This window comes from Lissotriton vulgaris, chromosome 3_1, assembly GCF_964263255.1.
Source record: "Lissotriton vulgaris chromosome 3_1, aLisVul1.2, whole genome shotgun sequence".
Lineage (NCBI taxonomy): Eukaryota > Metazoa > Chordata > Amphibia > Caudata > Salamandridae > Lissotriton > Lissotriton vulgaris.
Genome location: NC_141689.1, coordinates 1,594,234,371 through 1,594,255,784, shown reverse-complemented (window position 1 = coordinate 1,594,255,784; position 21,414 = coordinate 1,594,234,371).

Genomic DNA, 21,414 nt, shown 5'->3' with positions numbered 1-21,414 from the left:
TGGAGGAGGGTAAGAGGAGCAGGGAGAGTGTCGTGAATGGTTGTCACTGTAGTGTGAAGAGAAGCTGTGCATTGCAATTGGTCATCACTGTAATGCAACATTTCTGTCAGGCATCACAGATGGTCATTGCTGTAACTTTGCATTGGTGGTCACCACAGGCTGTTAATTATGTTGTACCGGGTGCAGATCTCATGTTGCTGGTTGTCACTGGTGGTCGCTGTAGCGTGAAGAGTCGGGTTCACCTGAGGTTTGCATTGGCAGTTAGTAGAGGTATGTCTAAAGGCACAATAGGCTAGTGTGAAGTCTTTTGTGTTTGAGCTGAGGCACTGCCTTTGAAGTGCAAGTGTGACAGGTGACAGCTCCACCCCTCTGGATTCAATCACAGATCAATGAATGAAGTGGCTTGGCCCCTGAGGAAATCAGTCCCTTTGTACCAAAGATTACAATATGTGCCTTTGGGGGCATCAAAAAAAACCTGGGCAAGGGTGAACCAAAAGAAAAAATGGGTACCATGTTTTCCTTTAAGGGGGCGCTGTCGCCATCAAAAAGGGGGCTCATTCAAGGGGCCCAATCACTCCCCCAGAAAAATTAAATTTTCGGAAAATGAATTAGGATCTCTAGCATAGGGTGATTTTCCCATGACTTTGGGGAATGACAGTAAAAAAAAATATTACTGAGCTAGAATCCTTTTTGGAACGCATCACTGGAAAGCGGACAGTTTCCATTGTCCCATACCCTCAAGAGATGTTCCAGTCATGTGCACAGCCAAGATAGTGCGCATGAAGGGAACGTTTTAGTAATTGTAGTTAAGCAGATAAGGCCCCAAACAGCTTCATTAGGGAAAGCATGCCATACATGCTCACAAGTAGAGGAACAGATCTCTGCTTTGAAATAATTGCTGTAGAGCATTTTCGAGATTAAATTTGCATGAGGAGAACTATTAGAGCCCTTAAAAAGCAAAACATCCTATATACCAGTCATGCACTGTAGAAAACACTATCAGACTCTGCTCAGGCTAGAATTCACACACAATAGGCAGTACTGTCACATCCTTAACTGAATAGCAAATACACACTATCAGAAGCACTAACACCCCTCACAAACTAGCCAGATTGCCAATAGGTCTGTCTAATAAATGAAATGGCCTCTGAACTGTTTTAACCTCCTCGCCGTGGCACAAATTTTGCCACGGTGCGAGGGGGTTGGGCGTGGCCTTCAGGTACTCATGACTGCTCCCAGCCATCATAAATCATGGTGGGCATGTGCTCATGATGGCCGGGAGCCAGCAGAACTCCGCCCACTGATTAATTCTCCCGCACAGGCGAGGAATTAAACGCGTGTGGGCGGAGCGGCAACGTTCTGACGGCTCCCGGCCGTCATGAGCACACGTCTACTGTGACTCATGACGGTCGGTAACTGTCATGAGCACCGAAGGTGTTAAGTGACTTTGGGCCTAATTTACTAACATTTTGGCCGTTGCTTTGCCACTTTTGCAGTGCAGCCACAACGCAAAATGCTAGCAGATATTTTCAAAGCCAGGCATGTGGCGAGTTGCGCCACGTGCTTGGCAGTGTAAAGAAATGTAATGCAACACAGCAACTTGTACTGCATTGCATTATATTTAGTTCTGGGGAGGGTTCTATGGGTAGACCAGGGACCTTCCCATGGACCTACCCAAAGACGCAGTCCTAGATTTACAAAGTTTGTAAACTTGGTTTGGCGTAAAATCTCTATTCCTCTCACAGAATAGCGTAAGGAGGAAAAAAATATTTTTCTCGCCTCAATATTTTTTATTTCTATGTGTGCTGTATGCTGTTTGTTTTTTGTGTGAAAGTTAGCAGGAATCCATAGGTAATTCAATGGATGCGCAAGTGCAAGGATAAGTGACTAAATGCATGGATGATGAACCAATTCATTGACAGATTGATGAGTCGTTTAATAATGGCAGCATTAAGGCACTTTCAGTTATAAGTGAGACCCACTAGCTTTGCTAATGCTTGTTTTATTTCCGACTCTAACTAGATCGTAAAGAAGTTAAAGTATAATAGAGGTTTTGACCTTGACGTCTTTCAACAAAGTAAGCAGATCATAGCCTGCGCCTCTATTAAATAGGAGAAGCTGATCCCTTTGTCAGCAGTGGAGTGGTTTTAACATGATTTTAGCACTTGTGCCTTATGACATTCATATTAACAGTTTGACACTGTGCTGCTATGTTTTCCATTAAGAAGCCACCTTTTGTGTTTGGGCGCTTTAACAATCAATCACCAAGAACAAAGGCAAAGTGTATTAGTGGCTCATCCCTCTCATGTCAAAGCAGGCTGCACACAACTTTGGCAAGAAATGAGTGCAATATCATTTGGAACGCTGAAAGAGAAGTGCGCCTGTAGCTGCTTGTAATGACTGTCAAACATTGCTAAATGGCCTCAGAGCTTAACTGAAGAGGATGACAGACACTGATGGCTGCCATTATGCAACAATTCACATAAGTGTTAATTATGGGTAACCTCTTAATGCTTATGATACTCAGCAGCGAATGCTAATGATGCTGAAATAGCTGCCAATGGCAAACTTACTGCACTGTTTGTATTTCGCTTTGATGCCAAGAAAGAAAGTCACTGAAGGCAAACATCCCTCTGCACTGGAAGAGCAGAAGGAAAACAATTTGGAAAGGATATATTTGGATAACTGCTAGCATAGTTAAGTCATGCATTACAATTATGTCTACTTGTTTTCATCGATTTAAATGTAACTCTTATAATCAAAACATCAGGCTAAATATGTGCTTTTGTTGTGCTTTTTTTCTTAACACTTAGAATGTATGTAAGGGGCTCGCACACTATAATTTCACCAAGCGGATCTTATTATTAACGTGTGGGTAATTAACAGCCTGATTCATCATTGAGCCGTTTTGCGAGTCTGAAATAGCGATTCATAACGAATCGCTATTCCAGACTCGCAAAACGGTATTCATGTAGGAATCGCAAAAAAATATGCGATTCCTACACATTCCTTATTTGCGATTAGCAAATTGCTAATCGCAAATAAGGAAAAACTCCCCATTCATTCCTATGGGCCAAAAGGCCCATAGGAATGAATGGGGAGTATTCCTTATTTGCGATTAGCAATTTGCTAATCGCAAATAAGATTGCGATTTGAAGGGTGCAAGGGGTTTCCAAAGGACACCCTGTAGCACCCCTTAAATGCACATTTGAACAGGTGTTGCACACACACATGTCCAAAGGACATGTGTGTGTGTAACATGCAAAAGAAAAAAATGCACTAAAGTGCTTTTTACTCTTTTTTCACAATTTACCACCAAGTCAGACTTGGTGGTAAAGTGCGACCAAATATTGCGATTTCGCAATTTCTAAATGGTTGATAAATTGCATTTAAGGATCTCTATTAGAGATTCCTTAAATCCAATTCCTCGCAAATATGCGATTTCGGTAATAGCGATTATTTGCATTTGGGATGATGAATCCCAAATGCAAAAATCGCACTCGCAAAGGGCCAGATTCTGAGAATCTGGCCCTTTGCGAGCGCATATCAGCTTGATGAATCAGGCTGATAGAATTTAGGCTCATGCAGGGCACAAGTCCCATTGGGCAAAGCGTCCCAGATATCTGGCCATTGCTTCAGGGTGAACCTGATAGCAGCAAAAGTCAGTCTTCAAATAGGGGGTGCACCCTAGCTTGACCAGGATGGCTGTGTTGGTATGTCCCCTGTAGGTTGCATTCTAGGAGGCTTCTTTCTGAGCAGGATTGTCTTCAGTGACCTAAAGACGCCCTCATGACCCCATTTTAGTTGCACTCTCCTGCAGTGAAAGGTTGGATTACATCGTTTTGCCCCTGCTGATTTTGGTTTCACCTTCTGTCCTTCTCCCTCATGGTCGGACTGGGAACCCAGTCAGCACTAGCACATTTTGTCAGACCAGCCCCCGTTCGCTGCATAGCGAGTGGGCGAGTACGACTACTACAGTGGGATTAAGGAGCCCCCCCCCAAGAAAACATGATAAAAAATAGCAAAAATGATGCATTCTGCAACACATCTTTCTTTATATATTCAATTGTATTCGCTTTTAAAGCATAGTAAAGGATGACCTTATAGTACACCAGGATGCAATCATCTTTGTTGGGTCTTTTTAATGATTTCCTCACTATCACCAACAGTGCTTCTCATCTCTCTATGGCCCTTCTCTCACATGTGTTTAATTTATTTTTTATAACATCTCTCATACCAGTGTAAGGTGTTAGAGTGCTTTACATCACACACATGCAGACAAGGAATCATATGTATGTAAATCAGTGTATAGAAAATGTTACATAAGGTGTGCAATTTACATTTCATCCTAACTGGTTGGCATGTTTTAAGAGTGATTGGTCTGGAGAAGCTAATATCAGGATTCAGACTGTGACATAGTTGTTAGGGTAGGCTCTACTTATAAGAATGTATTTCTATCCAAACAAGTGAAAGACAGGAAAAAAACATGACGTTCTATCCTGTATCATGCAGATCTTTGATGGCAATACATAGCTCACTGGGCTAGATTACGATTGTAACTCATTAACTGCACGGTAACAAAAAGATCTCTGTGACAGAAGCAGAAACCCACTGAGCTATGCACATGAAATACTGTTCTGTGATCTGCATGGCACATGTTCTATGCAGCAGGCCTATAAACCCTCTGTGCTACCCTAGATAAGTCAAAACTGCCAATAGACAAAACTCCGATCTCTCTCCCCCAGATACATTAAACAGAGTTATCTTAACACTTCTATTGTTGCCTGAAAACTGCTGGATATACAAGGAACTCTGCTGCAGATGCCTTTAAAACTGCTGCACTGGCACAAATTAACCCCAGGAGCAAAATCAGCCCCCACCCTTCCAGCCTCCCCAATGCCTGGTCCGGCAGTACAGCCTTGTTCTCCCTATTCTTCTCTGAAACTTTACTCTCACCATTGATCCATTAATTTGTCTGCCATCTTGCACAGACTCAATCAATCCAGTGGTCTGGTCGTTGCTCATTGGTTTGGTAGCCCCCATTTTGTGTCATACGCCATGCCCAGAAAGGTAATAAAAATAGGCATAAAAACAGCTTCATACATTCCTGCTCCCAACTTAAGGACCCATAACTCAACAAGTTGACCTGAAGATTTTTGTCCCATAACTCTACTTCCTGTCATATTCAAGGAGATGGAAAATCACCGGGTTAAACGTCTTGACATTGACAGCTATCATGACTCAGTAATGTTTCAGACTGGATTTCAAAGCAATGAATCAGTCTTAGTGGCAGCTCTGAATGAGGTCTCCACTACAAGGGAGGATGAACAGTCATCACAACTTTTACTTTTACTTTTAGATCTCTACGCAGCCATCAACATGATCAACACGTTGAGCATCTCGAAAAGTCTAGATTAGCAGTCCCTGCAATGAATTGGCTCGCATCATTCTCCTTCCCCTGCTTCGGAGCTGCTGACTCCCCAGTCACCTGCAGAGTTTAACAGGTTTTGCCTTTCTCTGACATTTAATTTAATATGTATGTTTCACGTCGGTGGATCCGGTCAGATGTTTTGACTTTAAAGACGCTATTGCCACCCAGCTTCTATGTATATGCAGTCAGATCTTGACCAGATCTCGACCAGTTATGTCGGCTGCCAAAGATGGATGGTGCACAACTATTTTCAGCTGATTGTGATGAAAGAAAATTTGTTAATCGGTGGAGCTTCTTGACTTTCCAGGATGTGGCAAGATCAGTTTAGTCCCATGCCTGTTCCCATCACTGAACCATTAACCCAAGGCAATCTTCTTGATCAGGAACTCGTTTCAAGGCCCAGGTATAAAAAGTCTAGTAAACTCTCTTCTTGAATTTGCGAGTGGTGCAGAAAACACTGGAATTGGACTTGCCACGTTAATTGGTGATTCCATGGTTCGATGTTTGTATTACAGCAACGCCCTGTACCCGGAGTTTCCAGAATTTCTAATCACCAATCTGCAGAGGCTTCAGAATATGGATGTTAGCCTTGTCTGCAGCATTCCCAAATTCGACTGTGTCACCCAGCTAGCCATAGTAAAGCCTTCTGTTGGAAAACCCCAACCTTTTCAAGGTAGGTTTCATAATTAATCAAGCATTGTACAGCACTGATGCGGCGGTTCATTCATACATTATGCCTCCTAAATTTCCGTGAGGTCTTTGACATCAGAAATGCTATTAATGTTGGAAGTCCTGCACTTCAAATGGGTTCACTTTTGAGGCAGAGCAGTAGTGGCTGGTGAATTTTGAAAGTGGTGGGGGGATAATCGTACCCTAGTACAACATGTGAGCGAGCATAGCGAGCGAGCCCGAACTGAAAAAGGAGGGTGCGGGGGGTTCTCCCCCGCAAGAAAATTTTGCAAAAAATTGATTAAAATTGTGTTTTTACACCACATATTTACTGCAAATTGTTGCGAAAACAGGATCTAAACATAGCATTTTAAAGCATAAGTGTGAAGAAAATATTAGAAACATATCAAAAATGTGCCTAATACTCTAACAGGTCTGCTTGCAAAATGACCACCAAGCCAAGCACATACAACCAATGGAACCAGGACCTTTAAATGTTTTCTACCTGTAACACATCTCTGCCTCTTTACTGTATTGGTTGATGAAGTCATCAAGGCTCACACGAGAGCCGAGGCCAGTGCAGCCCAGTGGACTCTGCACACACATCTTATCTGCCGCTCCCCCTCTGCTGATGCCACTGGTACCCCACTCCGCCCACCTGTCAATAGTGGTGCCCAAAGTGCAAACTGCATATCCTGAAGGAAATAGTGGTACGGAAAGCACGCCTGCTCAAGAACATGCACAACACACCTGTCTCTTATAGACCCAGCAGGGTATGTGTAGTGATTTTTCTACTAACATGGCTTACTACCTCTCTAATTACTCAACCATGGTACTCGTATTGAAACTGCAAACTTGAGTCGGCACCTCTTTCTTGGTGTGTATATAATAAGCTGACTTGCACTTAGCAGCACATCCCAAACAAGTGTGTGGAGATATCCTGGACCAAGTGAAGATGAAGTTGGCCCGGTACTACCTCCACTAAGCAGTCCACCACACCAGTTTCCAAGGTTACCACATAACCCTACTCGTGGCAAATGATGAATTTCTGTCAGCGATGTGGTAGCTGTTCCAAGTTGGTGGCTGGAGGCTGTTTGTGCAAGCTGTAGGTGAGGGAGAGAGGTGCCACCCTTTGGGGTTGGTGGGCCAGGCCTGTTGATCTTTGTCCAACTATTCCTTTCTTTACCATTCCGGACCAGCCACGTGCATGCCTGACAGTCCTGCAATGCACATGAAATCCTGTGAGTGGAGTGCAAGAAGCACGCACATTAAAGTGCAAAAGAAGACGGTCCATCTGCCGGTGTCAGGGAGTTGTTTATGCACCTCTTGCCGCCTCATCCGGGGTGCTGCTAGTGAAGACAAGGAAATACGCCCAAAGATTTACAATTAAGGGCCGAAGAGCTGTGCATCCATGGAGCCTTCCATGTGTCAGGCTCTTGTTGTGGAATTCCATCTACACTGAGTGGAGAGGGGAGGTGGCAGTACCCCACCTATGGAATTGGAAATATAAATGCCATCCGTGAAGATCAGTACCTTCTCTCTCATTACCACAGTCCAGGGCTGTAGCCGGTCTATACAGTGTATGGTAATCAGGCAGTGCCAGAAGATTTGATATTTGCAGGTCAGTGTGTGGACCATCTTTTCTGCTTTTTGTGGGCCTGCTTTAGAGTCGGGTGACACATTTTTACTGTTGATTTCTCTGGTATCAAACAATACCTGGAGCAAGCAACAATGCATGAAGTCCACTATACCCTGCAAAACACCTACACTACACTGCTTGTCTTAACAAGTTAAAAACTGCCCCAATTTGAAAAGGTGGGACATTTTCTTAGCTACCTAATTCAGTGAATGGGACCAACTTTATTTTAGTGCCCGGGCCTATTTTCCATAACAGTCTGTAAAGTCTTGTGTAGGGGCCATTTCCCACCTGCATTACCTTTTCAAAAGGCCTAACTGTTCTTGTCCCGTAATGTATGTAAATGCCACTACTTTCTTGGGAGAAGAAAGGTAGTTAAGACAGGGCAACAGATGAGCGCTGCTAGGCAGGAAGGAAAAGAAGGAGGGGCATGCGATGGGGTTTTTGAAAAGAAGGATAAAGAGACACAGAGATGGAGAAAGCTATCTTCAGGGCGAAAAGAAAGGGAAATGGAAGTCTAAGGTGTAAGGAACAAATACAGGAGGGGAGAAGGGTATATGAAGACAAGAGAAGCGCAGGTAGAGAAAAGAAAGACGGATAAAAAAAATAGAGCAGAGTAGAGACAAGGGAAAGGTGAAGAAAGAAGGCCAAAAAAACAGAGAAATGGAAAAGAGACGGGAGCGAGAGAAAGGGAAAGAAAACTGGCATGAGAGAAAAGGGGAAAATAACTGGTGGAGGAATTAGTGGAGAAAAATATTAGAGGGATAAAAGACCAAAAAGGAACAGGAATAATATAGACTTCGGAGAAAAAGGAGCAGAAGAAGGAACATGCCACATACATTTCTGTGATTCCCATATGAGCCATAAGACTGCTATTTTGGTTTCTCTCTGAGATGTAATTTAATCCAGATAAATGGCACAGCAACTGACATACACCAAAAGCCAGTTCATTTGATTGGCTTTGTCACTGGGTGCTAGCTGTTTAGGATAAATGAGTGACAACAATGATTTCTTATAAATAATTAAAATTGGAAATGTTTAAATTCTGAAATAGTGAGTCTGTGAAATAAATAGCTTTGAGGCCGGTGGAAGGAGTTTTGGCCTTCAATTATGTGTGCTTTATGTTAGATATGTATTCTCTTTTTCTCTGCATATCTTGTCCTTCTGCACATCTTCAACCCGCTCTTTCCTCTTCAGCATCCTCTTTTCACTCTTCCCTGGATGTCCGTCCTTGCGTCTCTGTCACTTCACCGCCCAACATGCACTGCACTCCCTCAAATGTAAGCACTTTCATTTCTCTTACTTTTGCCTTGCATATATTTTAACATCAGTGTACCCCCTTCACACACCTATCCACAGAAGTTTAGTTGAAAATGGAATACACAAACATTATTCTGCGTGCTCTACAGAGAGGCCAACCCACTGACAGGCACTTTGTCTGGCTTCAGCCTTAGCGCCTGAGCGCTCAATCAAAGCCCCTCATAATTACCTGGCATGGCTCAAGCTTCAAAGTGTGCATAGAAAAAAATACGGATAAACAACAACATTATAAAATAGCTAACTCATGGGGAATGCAAGATTAAGTAAAGCATGTAAAATAAGAGAGGAACACAATTGCTGAAATGCATTCCCTCGACAATTTTAACATTCATGATTTGCAAGTCAATCAGTATTTTTGACATCAGTGTTAACTTAGGGGCATGCTAAGTTCACTAAGTGAGCTTATTAAAATATGAGAAAGAATCAGTATGCTTTAAACCTTAAGTGCACAACAGATGCTAAGTATTACCATAAATATTTCTTAATGTGTTTTTCATGTCCCTGCTGTCCTCTAGTTTATTTGGCATTGCATATGTTTTGGTTGTTTGGGCTTGCACTGTTAGTTGTAATACAAGGGTGTGCACTGGTAGTTGTAACACCAGGGTGTCCAATGGAGGGTGTAATACAACGGTATGCACTGGTGGGTGTGATACAAGGGCGTGCACTTGTGGGTGTAATATAGGGGCGGGCACTGGTGGGTGTAATACAAGGTATACACTAGTGGGTGTAATACAAGGGGGTGCACAGGTGGGTGCAATGCAAGGACGTGCACTGGGTGGATGAATGTAAATGTATCCACTGGTGAGTGTAATGAAAGGGTGTGCACTGGCAGGTGTAATACAAAGGCGTGCACTGGTAGGTGTAATACAAGGGTCTCTTGTGCCTCTGGATATAGTGGTTTTGAGTTAATACTGGGTGACGCTGGCATATGGTATTGATCTGCAACATCAGACAGCTGTCTGACGCAGTCTAGACATGGGGGTCCTTTTTCATGCAAGCTCTGGGGAGCTCACATATGGTGTTGATTGATTCAATTTACACTTGATGAATGTCCCACAATTAAGATATATGAATTTGTCTTTAAACTATTGCCTGTAATTGACAGCACATCAATGATTAACTCACACCGTACTTTATGTACAAGAGTAAGATAAACAACTATTTTCAAACTTGAATCAAAAATATTGGAGTGCTCTATGTGAGCACCAGTTACATGACCTACTTTGAAGCAGAAGAAATGTATCTTCATTATTGCAATATGAAAGTGTTTAATAATGCTTCACTTAGGCCCTTTTTACAGTTAAACAACACATCAGCAGCCATACACACTGAGATAGGTGGACTTACACACCAAAACACACTCTCAAACCGTTACACACATCAGCACTATTTACACAGCCAGCACTCATTTAGTCTACTGCATGGCTGGCTTGCTTCTCTCTCAACTGACTGCAGCATGGAGTGCAACACCAGGTATGACAATGATCTTCCAACCACTACAAATCACAGAGCAGTGTGACCCCCGGTGTCATACTCCCTGCTGTAGCCACTTAAAGACCCTGCCGTGGCTTACAAAAATTCCAAGAGCCCATATTCACAATGACTTCACCCAAGCCCCTTACAAATCCAACTAGTAATAAAAAGATAATAATGGAGGTTTCGAGCATGCATACCCAGCCTACAGAGTTCACCCACCCCAACAAAGTCTCCGGTCCGCCTCCTGCCTTTCCCAGCTCTCTATGGTCATGAGATCTGTTGACTCTGCCCTGAACAACAGCCGTCAGCACCCAATGTTGGCCTCGGATGACAACTTATTAATTACTAACAAGTAACAACATGCGCCTTTCAAAAGGATTTCACACGTGCTTTCAATTTGGCAACTAAATGCTAATTACAGTTTACGGCCTCTTAAAAACCTGACACGAGGGCACGAACACAGTTCAGCACTACTAATAACTTTTAAAGCTCGCTCATTTCAAACACTTTATAAATATGTACATTTTAATTTTCCCTCACCGGAGGTGCAAGGTATCATGACGCAGCTTCTTTCTTTCCACTTGAACCCATTCTTGTTTCATTGGTCACAGGGCAGGGAAGGGAGGGGTTAACATTACAGGGAGGCTTCATGAACTATGATTGACATGTAGCCCTGGCCTCTGCAGAGCTGAAGCAGACAGCGCCCAGGCCTAACTCTATCGTCCTTCAGCCAGGACTTCAATGTCTTTACCGAGGTGCTGACGCCACACGTCTCAGGGCTGTGAGCTCCTCAGCCGGCAAATCTAGGATTGGTGGCGCATGCTCAGAGTGCATGATTTGTGCCTGCCAGGTTTATGGCCGGCACAAATCATGCACTCTGAGCATTCGCCACCAGAGCTGTAGCAGGTTACTTGCAGGAATATATTTACTCAATTGTAAAGTAAAAAGCACAACAAGGGGGCAGAAAAAGGACGAGGGCATAGCCCCTCCGCCCATATAAAAGAACCGCCACTGAGGCAGAGTACACGGTCCTCAGCTTTGGAATGCCTTCACCGTTCAACTTCCTGCTTGTTTAACTTTGTTCAGTTTATGCATGCTTCAAGGAACTATGGGCCAGATGTAGGACCCTTACATTTTGTGATTCGCAAATTGCGTCGCTTTGTGACACGCAATTTGCAACTCACAAAATTCAATTTACAACAATGTCTCAGACACTGTTAGCGATTCCTAATGGGTTCGCAAATTGCCTGCCTCATTAATATTCATGAGGCAGGTGCTATTTGCAGCCCCATTAGGAATGACCAGCACTCACAGGGATGGAGGCCTGCTGGGGTCAGCACACCACCATGACTGTCTCTGCTTTTTTAATAATGGGAAGGGGCCCCCTGAGGACCCCTTCCCATTTGCATGAGTGGCTTACCACCTACTTGAAGTAGGTAGTAAACTTTAAGTGTTTTGCGGCTGTAAATGCGGTTGCAAAACAATCCTACATTTCATTGTGACTCACTATTAGGAAGGGACGCCCCTTCCTAATAGTGAGAGTTGCAAACTCTATTTTGCAAGTCGGTGACTCGCAAAATAGCTTTTGTGCATGCCAGGACCCTTTTTTGCAGTCGCAAATCGGCTGATTTCCTGCTTGCGGCCACAAAAAATGTCGTACATCTGGCCCTATGAATTTTTCGATTTGTCCTGGTTCCCTATTCCAGTTTCCTATTGAATATTTCTAACACTGAGATACCTCCTGATGCCCATTAATCTTTGAATAAATAGCTATTCCTGCAGCAAATATTCTCCTGCATGGAATCAGATATATTAAGTAAGCAACTTATGTTACATATCAGTTCGCCAAGATTCTCCTTCTTTGGTAACATGGCAAATCAAAGTTGTAAGAAATTGAGTTATTATTTGAAGGGGGTATGGAACCACCTTAAGTGCTTGTCAGCGTGAACCACTACAGTCACTATATAATTCAAAGCTGAACCCCCTGGTAGCTATGGCACAAAGTAGACAGGCTTAACTTTGAAACAATTTATAAAGTATTTATACAATGCAAAGACAGTAATAAAGCAAAAATGCAAAACAATAAAAATCCCAAAACAAATTAGAAAAAGAGAGTAAAATGCAACAAAGTTACACCAAAATAAAAAAAAATCCAGTTCTCAAAGTTTTAAACCAAGCACACAAAATGGCAATGATAGTCATTGGTCACAGTAGAATAGGACCAAGGCACAATGTGAGGCTGACCACGATGGGGTGCATGCAGGGTGCACTGCAGAGCTTCATCCCGGTCAAAGAGTTTACCTTCTGACTGTAGTCCTTTAAGTCTCAATCCACCACAGTAGTACCCCAGTGGAGGCAATTATACACTCAAAGGGTGAAACGTAGAGGAAAGCTGGAGGATCCAGTCCAGGTCCAGTTGCCACAGGTCAGCTTGGGCAGTTGCAGGAAAAGGTCTGTTTTAGATTGTTGTGTCCTTGTACATTGAACAGGTGGTCAGTTTTATGATCCTTGGAGTCTACTTCTTTGGCCAGCGGGAGAGCAGGTCCACTCTTCAGGGTTCTTCTCAGGTCACAGACAGAAGATTGAGTTATTGTATGATCTTCTGCAGGCAACCACATCTACCAAAGGAACAATACTCAATCTGCTTACCTGACAGGTATGGTCTGACATCTGCCCAAGGAGTCTGACTAACCTGCATCAAAGTAACCCACACAACATGCTTCATATGTCTTTCACCATTTGCATCATTTTGAAGTGCTGCATATTGGGTAAAGGTGAATGGAAAATTTAGTGCGCAGAGCAGACTAGGTTCAAGAACAATCGGTGTCAAAGAATGCTGGCTACGTGGTATCTGGGCATATAAGCCCTTGAGAGCGCTCAAATGAGATCATACCAGGGTGAACCCAGGCATGTCATGTGCCTAGTGTTCCAAATCTACTATGCTTACTCCTTTGACAGGGAATTTAGAACAAAGGGATAAAGTCTAGGGAGCCCAAATCAGCAGGCAGCAATTCGAAAAAACCTTCATCATACAAAAAAATAAGCCGTAATGAAGGCAACCTTTGTGCATGTCCCGTGGCACAGACTAGGGGGCTTATTTAGAGTTTGGCAGAAGGGATACACCATCATAAACATGGCGCATGTCCCATATGTTTTTTTTTTTTTTTTTTTTAAAGCATTATAGCCAATGCCACCTGTAAACAAGATGTCCACGGAGGGCCCGATTCACAAAGGTAAACTGAGACAAAAGGCTAACTTTGAGACTTTCGGTATTCACAAAGGGCATTTATGAGTAGTAAATTTAGACTTTGTCTCAGTTAAACTTAAGTTTTGGTCTTAAGTTTAACTGAGACCAAAACTGAGATACAAGTCTAACTTTGCTACTCGCAAATGCCCTTTGTGAATACCGAAAGTCGTAAAGTTAGACTTTCGTCTCAGTTTACCTTTGTGAATCGGGCCCAATATTTTGACGGTGCATTTCTTTGCTCAAACAATAAGTAAGGTCCTAAATTCCTGCCAACATCATTGCTGTGCTGCAGATTTCTACATATTTCAGTCGCAAAAAATGATGCAGGAAGCCCTGAGGCATTGGATGTAAACAATGACTTCCTAGAAAGATAAAGGGATGGCATTTCGCTGTTTGAGAATAATCCAGTGGCTAGTCCGATGATGAAAAGTCCTGGGGCCTCATTCATGAAAAGTGACGCATCGCTGCGTGAAAACTGCGATGCGTCACTTTTCACTGCGCCCTCCTTGCGAGACCAATGATGCGTCATATTTACAATATGGCGCATCATGGCGCAAGGAGCTACAGATACGTCAGTATTTCTGACGTATCTGTATGGCACAAAAGTGACGCATTGCTGGAGTGTGTCACAAAAGTGAGGCAACTCCAGCAATGCGTCCTTTCACATGGGGCAAGCTCCATGTGAAAGGGGCTGCGTCAGTCTTACGCCTGCTGTGAGGCAGGCGTAAGAAATTGATGCATTTGTGTCCTAGACGTGGCGCAGTGAAATCTTATAGATTTCACTGCGTCACTTCTATGACCCTGTCTTGCGTCAGAACGCCCCCCTGCATACATTATACCTGGTGTAGGTATAATGTAGCGCAGGGGTTTACAAAGTGACGCATCTACCTAGATGCGTCACTTTGTAAATATGGTGCAACAAGGCACATTTTTTACGCTGCTGGTGCGTCACAAAAAGTGACGCACCAAGGGCGTAAAAATGACGCACAGCCTCATAAATGAGGCCCCTTCTTTGCAATAACGTTGCAAGGATGCCATGAGCCCTGGTGCAAGAAAGGAAACTGACCCCTTTGATTGCTGTTGTAGTAGTAAAATATAGCAATTGTCAAAGTGCAATGGACACCTCAGGACTCTCCGCCCCAGTGCCACTGCACCTGCTACGCTCCTGTTTGTGCTACTTCCTTAAAGTGTACTTCATGGAAATTGTGTTCTCTTTTGAATTTTGTTTTCACCCATCTTATAGATGAACACAAACTTTTCTGGTGTTCGTGAAGACATGAAACTATAAAACAATTCAAATATCGTCACCCATTTCTCGTTTACTCTAGACATTTTCTACCTGCGGCAGCTGCTGCTTTGACTAAATAGCTCCTCATTTGTCAATAGGACGCCTGGCAGCTTCATGGATAATGCTCTGCTGGAAATGGAGTGCACAGATAGGCAACAGCTTAAGCTGAAAAGCAGAGAAACCGGTGCATGCAACTGGGTCAGCATGTACTTAAGAAAGTTGATTTTCAGCATATGCAGTTGCCATTTTCCACATTTTTAGAAATGGGGTAGCAGATGTTTATGTGGACCATTTTTAAAAGTTGCTGAATTCCTTTTGCTTCACACATACCACAGGCAATTAATCAGGGATCTGCAATGTAAACAGCCTATTAAAAGAAAATTGATTTGTTTTACCATTTAGCAAAGCAGGCCTATTTGCATGCCCTGGATTTCCACCTAATGCGGATAACATAAAATAAAAAAGCCATCTGCAAAGCTGCAAATCACTGCTGAAAAAAGACTGCCTGTGGCGAAAATGTTGGGGAAGCGATACGCTTTTACCAGGCAGAACTAATCTGCAGCAGACTTGAATTTTGAAATGTCACCACTAAGTGAGAGGTAAGCAAATGTACCAGAAATTAGAAGGAGGAAAATGAATCATTAGCAGATTCATGAACAGCAGTTGATTCATTAGCATGGAAGCTGTGTATTTTACTGCCGAAAATGCAAAGTAAACATGCAGTACACTTACATCAATATATGGAAAAGTACTCACAAACACTTTCCTGATTTTTTGGTAATTCACAGATGATTTAGGAACTTCTAGGATACTAGGTCAATTGCAGTTTCCTGTATGGCTGAACTGTTTTGGAATTGCAGGTTACGTGGTGCAAAACTTTTTTACATGCATGCATGAAAGTCTGAATTGCATCATGTGCCACACGGGTGCAATTTCACTTGATAACTTTTTTTATATTTTCCCACTATGACAACCTTTCCACCTGCATTTCCACCAATGTTTGGTGTGTTTAACTCCCCGTTCACACACTCGATATGAATTTATTTCTGTTCTTCACTAAATATGAGACTGCAGCCAAAGTGGGAATGTGATGCATGCCGTTTTTGACTCCACCAGACTCCAAAGTTGCAGATATTCTCGATCTTAAGCAGTTGCTCAAGCACTGGAAGTGCCCAACTAATATTTTATAATACTGGGGAAATAGAAAGTGCAAGTAAACACATTCAGAAGTGTAAATCCACAGTTTCTGACTAGAAATCCTGAATTTACAATTTAGTTATCTATACAGCTGAGGGGCGTGTCAACTTTTAATTACTGAGCTTTTAAGTAGCAGGCAGAGCGTCATGATTTTCAATCAAGTATGTAAGGCGTAGTTAAACGTGTCATATATGTTGCCTTCACTTGCAGTTTCCACTGTTCCTACTGGTTTCCTGTGGGAGGGCGCAGCCTGAGTCTGTCATTCACTTTATTGATAACCCACACCGGACACACAAACGTGTGCTACCTCTCTATCCATCATTTCCTGATTGGAGGTCCCTGGGTGGGAAATCAGCGAAAAGAAGCAGACGATTCAGGCTGCACAATTCCATGGTACACTACTGATAGGCGCTGGTAAGGGCTGCCTCAAAAGTTTGTGAAGTCAGTGCAGAGGAGTGTGCCACCAAATCTACCATGTGTGGCCTTTCTGGAGGTGAGCAGTGTGCAGTAGCCAGAGAAGGCTTTGAGTGAGTTGGGCTAGTGCAGATTTTGGCTGGAGGGTTTTTCAGTACAGTAGCCCACAGGGATCAACGCATAGCACAGGATAGATGATTGCTAAGTGGTGCCAATCCTCTCATCGCCTGAAGCTGCTCTTCTATTGGTTTTTCAAAAAACTTTCCAAGCACTTTGTGCTATAAGCTCCTTACGAAGCTTGCACCGTTTAAAAAAAAGCTTTATCTCTGTGCCATATTTACAACATATAATTCTAGAGACCCAATAGTTACTTTACTGCCACAATGGGTAGTTCTCACTGGGCTAGTCCAGGAGATAATTAACATTAGTATTGATTATACTTTTTTAATGAAAACTATTGTGATAGGAATGAGCCATGTGCCTGCCTCAAAGCAACGAGACATAGGCTGTTTGGATTTTTTCTTTTAAAATATCCAAACAACTTATGGCTCCTTGCTGTGGCACAGATATAACATTCATTCATCAGCCCAAATCATTATTACACTCTTGGACCAGTGGATACTACAAAAGAAGGACAACCTGTTGCATTGTTAAGTGAGAGTTACAGAACAATGGGGAAATCCAAAAGCCACTCGACTGGGCCATATACAGTAAAATACCTGTAGTAGTTCAATTATACATTTAATTATATTCAAATATAATCATAACCAACTCAGAAGGGAAACTTCATCTGTGTGTCGACATGAGAATACCCAACACCCAAATCCAATGAGAGCGACACTTAGGTTCACATCTTTCAGACATAATTGCACTCCAAAATGGAGCTCGCATATTTTCAAAACTAGACCTCAAAAAATGGTATCACCAACTAGAACTACATGAAGAATTTGAATACATCACAACATTCACCACGCGCCTGGGTTTATTTTGATTTAAGGCTTTGGAGTATAATCAACAGATGAAATAGTCCAAGAAGTCATCATGCATGTGATCAGTCTCGTGGTGAATGCGTTGAATTACAGTGTTGACATACTAATATTTGGAACAACAGTAGAAGAGCATGACCAAGCCTTGAAACTAGTATGTTCAGCACTTCAAAAGCCAACCTGACCCTCAATTCAGCCAAGTGAGAGTTTCATAAGACTCAACTGAAATACACATTTTCTCCAGCCAGGTCATGAAGCCAGATCTGGACATGGTCAAGTCACTAAATGTGACACCAGTGTCTAAAGATGTAGGTGATGTGAGATAATTCCCAGGAATGGCAAGCTATTCTGCTTGCTACATTAATGACTACACAAAAATCAGCACTGCCACGAATTCAACTGGACCCAGGAATGTGAAAAGACCTTGCAAGAAATTAAAAGAAGAGTTACCAGTGGCACCACCATGACATACATTGATCCGACATGGCACACAAAGCTCACATTGGAGGCAAGTCCTGCGGGCCTGGGAGCGATCCTAGCTTAACATCAACATGACGATGAGAGGCACATGGGGTAATATTCAAATTGCAGCCTGCCAGACATTGAACAATCATACTCCCAAGCAGAGAAGGAAACCTCACCATAGTATTGGCATGCAAGCATTATCACATCTTTGCATTTGGAAATCACTTAGAGATGGTAACAGATCACAAAGCACTAGGATCAATCTTCGAAAATCCTAGAGCAAAGATTCCACCAAGAATAGAACAGTGGGGAATCCGCTTAAAGAATATTCCTACTCCAACCATCCTGGGCCCAGGAAAGACTGCAACCCTGCCTATTACAAGTCTTGTCAACCCCTCCAAAAGAAAAAAAAGTGGGCCATCCCCCACTGAGGAATATCTAAACTGCAGTACCACCATTGTTTCACTCAAGGTGATTTAATAAGTCTCTTGAACAGATCTAACTTTGAGCGAGGCAGGGCAATTGAGCCTAAAAGCACAATCAAGACATCAGGAAGAGAAGGCAACTGAAGAAGGAGCAAACATGAAAGATCTATCAGAATTTCGCCAAGTAAACAAGGAACTTACCATGATCCCTAGGGGAATAATCCTCGGAGACACTAGAATAGTCATACCTAGTCACCACAGACAAAGGTTATAGACCTCACACATGAGAAACACAGGGACATAGCGGCAACAAAAAAAGCACTGAGAGACCGGGTGTGGTTCCCAGGACTAGATCAGCTAGTAGAGGAGACTCTCAATGAATGTCACCTGTGTCAGACAACAAGTGAGAAGTGAAGAGCGCCACTCTCTGACTGTCGAAAGGCTGGCATCAGCAGTGAGATATTATATAGCCATCTGCTGGAGATGTGTTATTTCAACAACTGTCAGAAGGTCAGAAGAATTCGCCATTGGCTCTGGAACATTTTAAGTGGCCTTGGCAATGAGTAATTACAAACCTGCTTAACACCATACAATCACAAAATGAGTAAGTGAAATTCAATTTTATTATGTTTTGGCTCTCAAAGAGGGCCACATAAAATACATAATACAAATACACACATAGAATAAGATACAGTAAAATACCAGAAGACAGTTTACGACAATTAACATCAGACAAGGATAATCAACAGCAGACACCTCCATATCTCATTAATAAATAGCTAAAAAAACTTTAAAAAAAATTAAAAATATAGAAGCAAAGCATTTCATTTGGGGGGAAATACAAAGCCTGCAAAAAGATATTTACATTAAAAATGCCGAGTTGAAGACATATTGGCTTTAACCATTTCAACCGCAAAGAGCACAATGCAGGACATAAAAACAACACATGAGTTCGATCCTGAACACTCATATTACATAGGTTACATACCGGAGAAGATCCATACCAAGTAAAATAAATGTCTGTGTCCCAAGATAATGCTACAGCAAAGCTAGATGAGACAGTTACCAAATTATAGTTATTCCAAAAGGTCCCTCAATGGTTTTACAGATACATCCATGAGGGCAGGACTTCAATTTTTTGTTTCACTAATTTTTTTTTTTTTCTTTTATTTAATCCTCATTTGCCTGGCCCTCCTCTTATTTAGCCTCCAACTGCCATCATTAGATCAGAGTGCAAAATTAACGCTGCATCTGAGAATGCGATTTGTGAGAATCCGATTTGTGAGAATCAGCAGGAGAAGGCCCGAAGAGAAAACGGGGATGACTCCAAACTAGGTATTAAAACCTGTTGAACCAGCCATTGAACCGAGAGGAGGGGCCTAGTTCTTGGAGCTAGGACCGGGGGAAAAAAAAAAAAAAAAACCCCGGTTACTGTCTCCACTGAACCAAAATGTTCCAAAAAGCCAGGTTTCGTGAGCCGCAAGATCTCATCATGTCTGTTTTAGAAGTTGCATACAGAGATGACAGCCAGTTTGCATGTGTTGGTGCCGAGTTTTCTGTCCAAACTTTGCATATCTCTCTTCTTGTAAGCAATATTGCATAGAACAAAAATTTCCTTGCATGACCCTTTATGCTGTTGTTCCATCCGAATATAATCAGGGGTAGTGTGATAGGTACCGAGATGTTAAGAATGGAATCCAAGGTCGCTTTCACTTCATTCCAGAACTGTAATATATTAGGACATTCTTTAAACATGTGGATGTCCGAAGCCGCAATGTAATTGCATTTATTACATTTCTTCCCTGAGATGAATTTAGACAGTTTTAAAGGGGTAAAATAGGCTCGATGTATCGTAAAGAAGTGGTTACGCCTAAGCCATGCAGGTTTAACGCACTTATATAACAAGGTACAGGATTTCTGCCAGATTTCGATACTTTGGACCCCGAGTTCTGTTCCCCACAATTGTTCCGGCAGGGTAAATTCTCCATCGATCTCTTCTAACAGATTCCAGTACCACTGCGAAACTTCTTTACCCCCTCCTGGTTGTTCTACCAATTTTTCTTCAATGGTGCTGCTCTTCCCAAGTGTTACCCCTGACCTAGCCAATGCTTTGACCCAACTGTCTAGTTGTATAAACTTGAACCTCGAAAACTCTGAGCCCAGTTGTTCCCGTAGCTCTACCCAGGGCCTGAGTGATTCACCTGCCAACAACTCTCCCCATGTTAATAATCCTCCTTCTCTCAGCGGGATTGCCAGCCTATCTTTCAGACAAAGCGGCAACCCCGGAGATTCCCAGATGGGAGCAAAATTTGAAAAATATGGCAGACCGAGTTTTTTCCTTATCTGTGACCAGGCCTTTGCCTGGGATGTAAGAATTTTTAATTTTACTTTTTTAAAGTACTTCCAGATTTGGGGAGTGGGAAAGGCGGGTAGCTCTCTATGCAGATGACATTTTAATTTTCACTTCAGAGCCGGAGACTACATTCCCAGAGGTAATCAAGAGAGCCGAAGAGTTTGGTCGCATTTCAGGATATGAGATCAACCCAAGCAAAACCGACATCATGGCATGGAACATCCCCGATCTACAGCTGGATGCAACCAACTCAATGCGATACCTGGGTATTCGAGTGGTACATGATGTCGGCAAAATTGCCCAAGTTAATCTCGAGAGAGTGTTCAAAGAGAGTAGGAAACTGTTAAAATCTTGGTCCAATCTTCCACTGACTATCCTTTGTAGAATAAATCTGATAAAGATGTCTATCCTCCCTAAATTCACTTTTATTTTTAATACCATCCCTCTCGCTTTTGACAAGGCAATCTTGGAGAAGTGTCAGAGAGAGCTTAACTCCTTTGTCTGGAA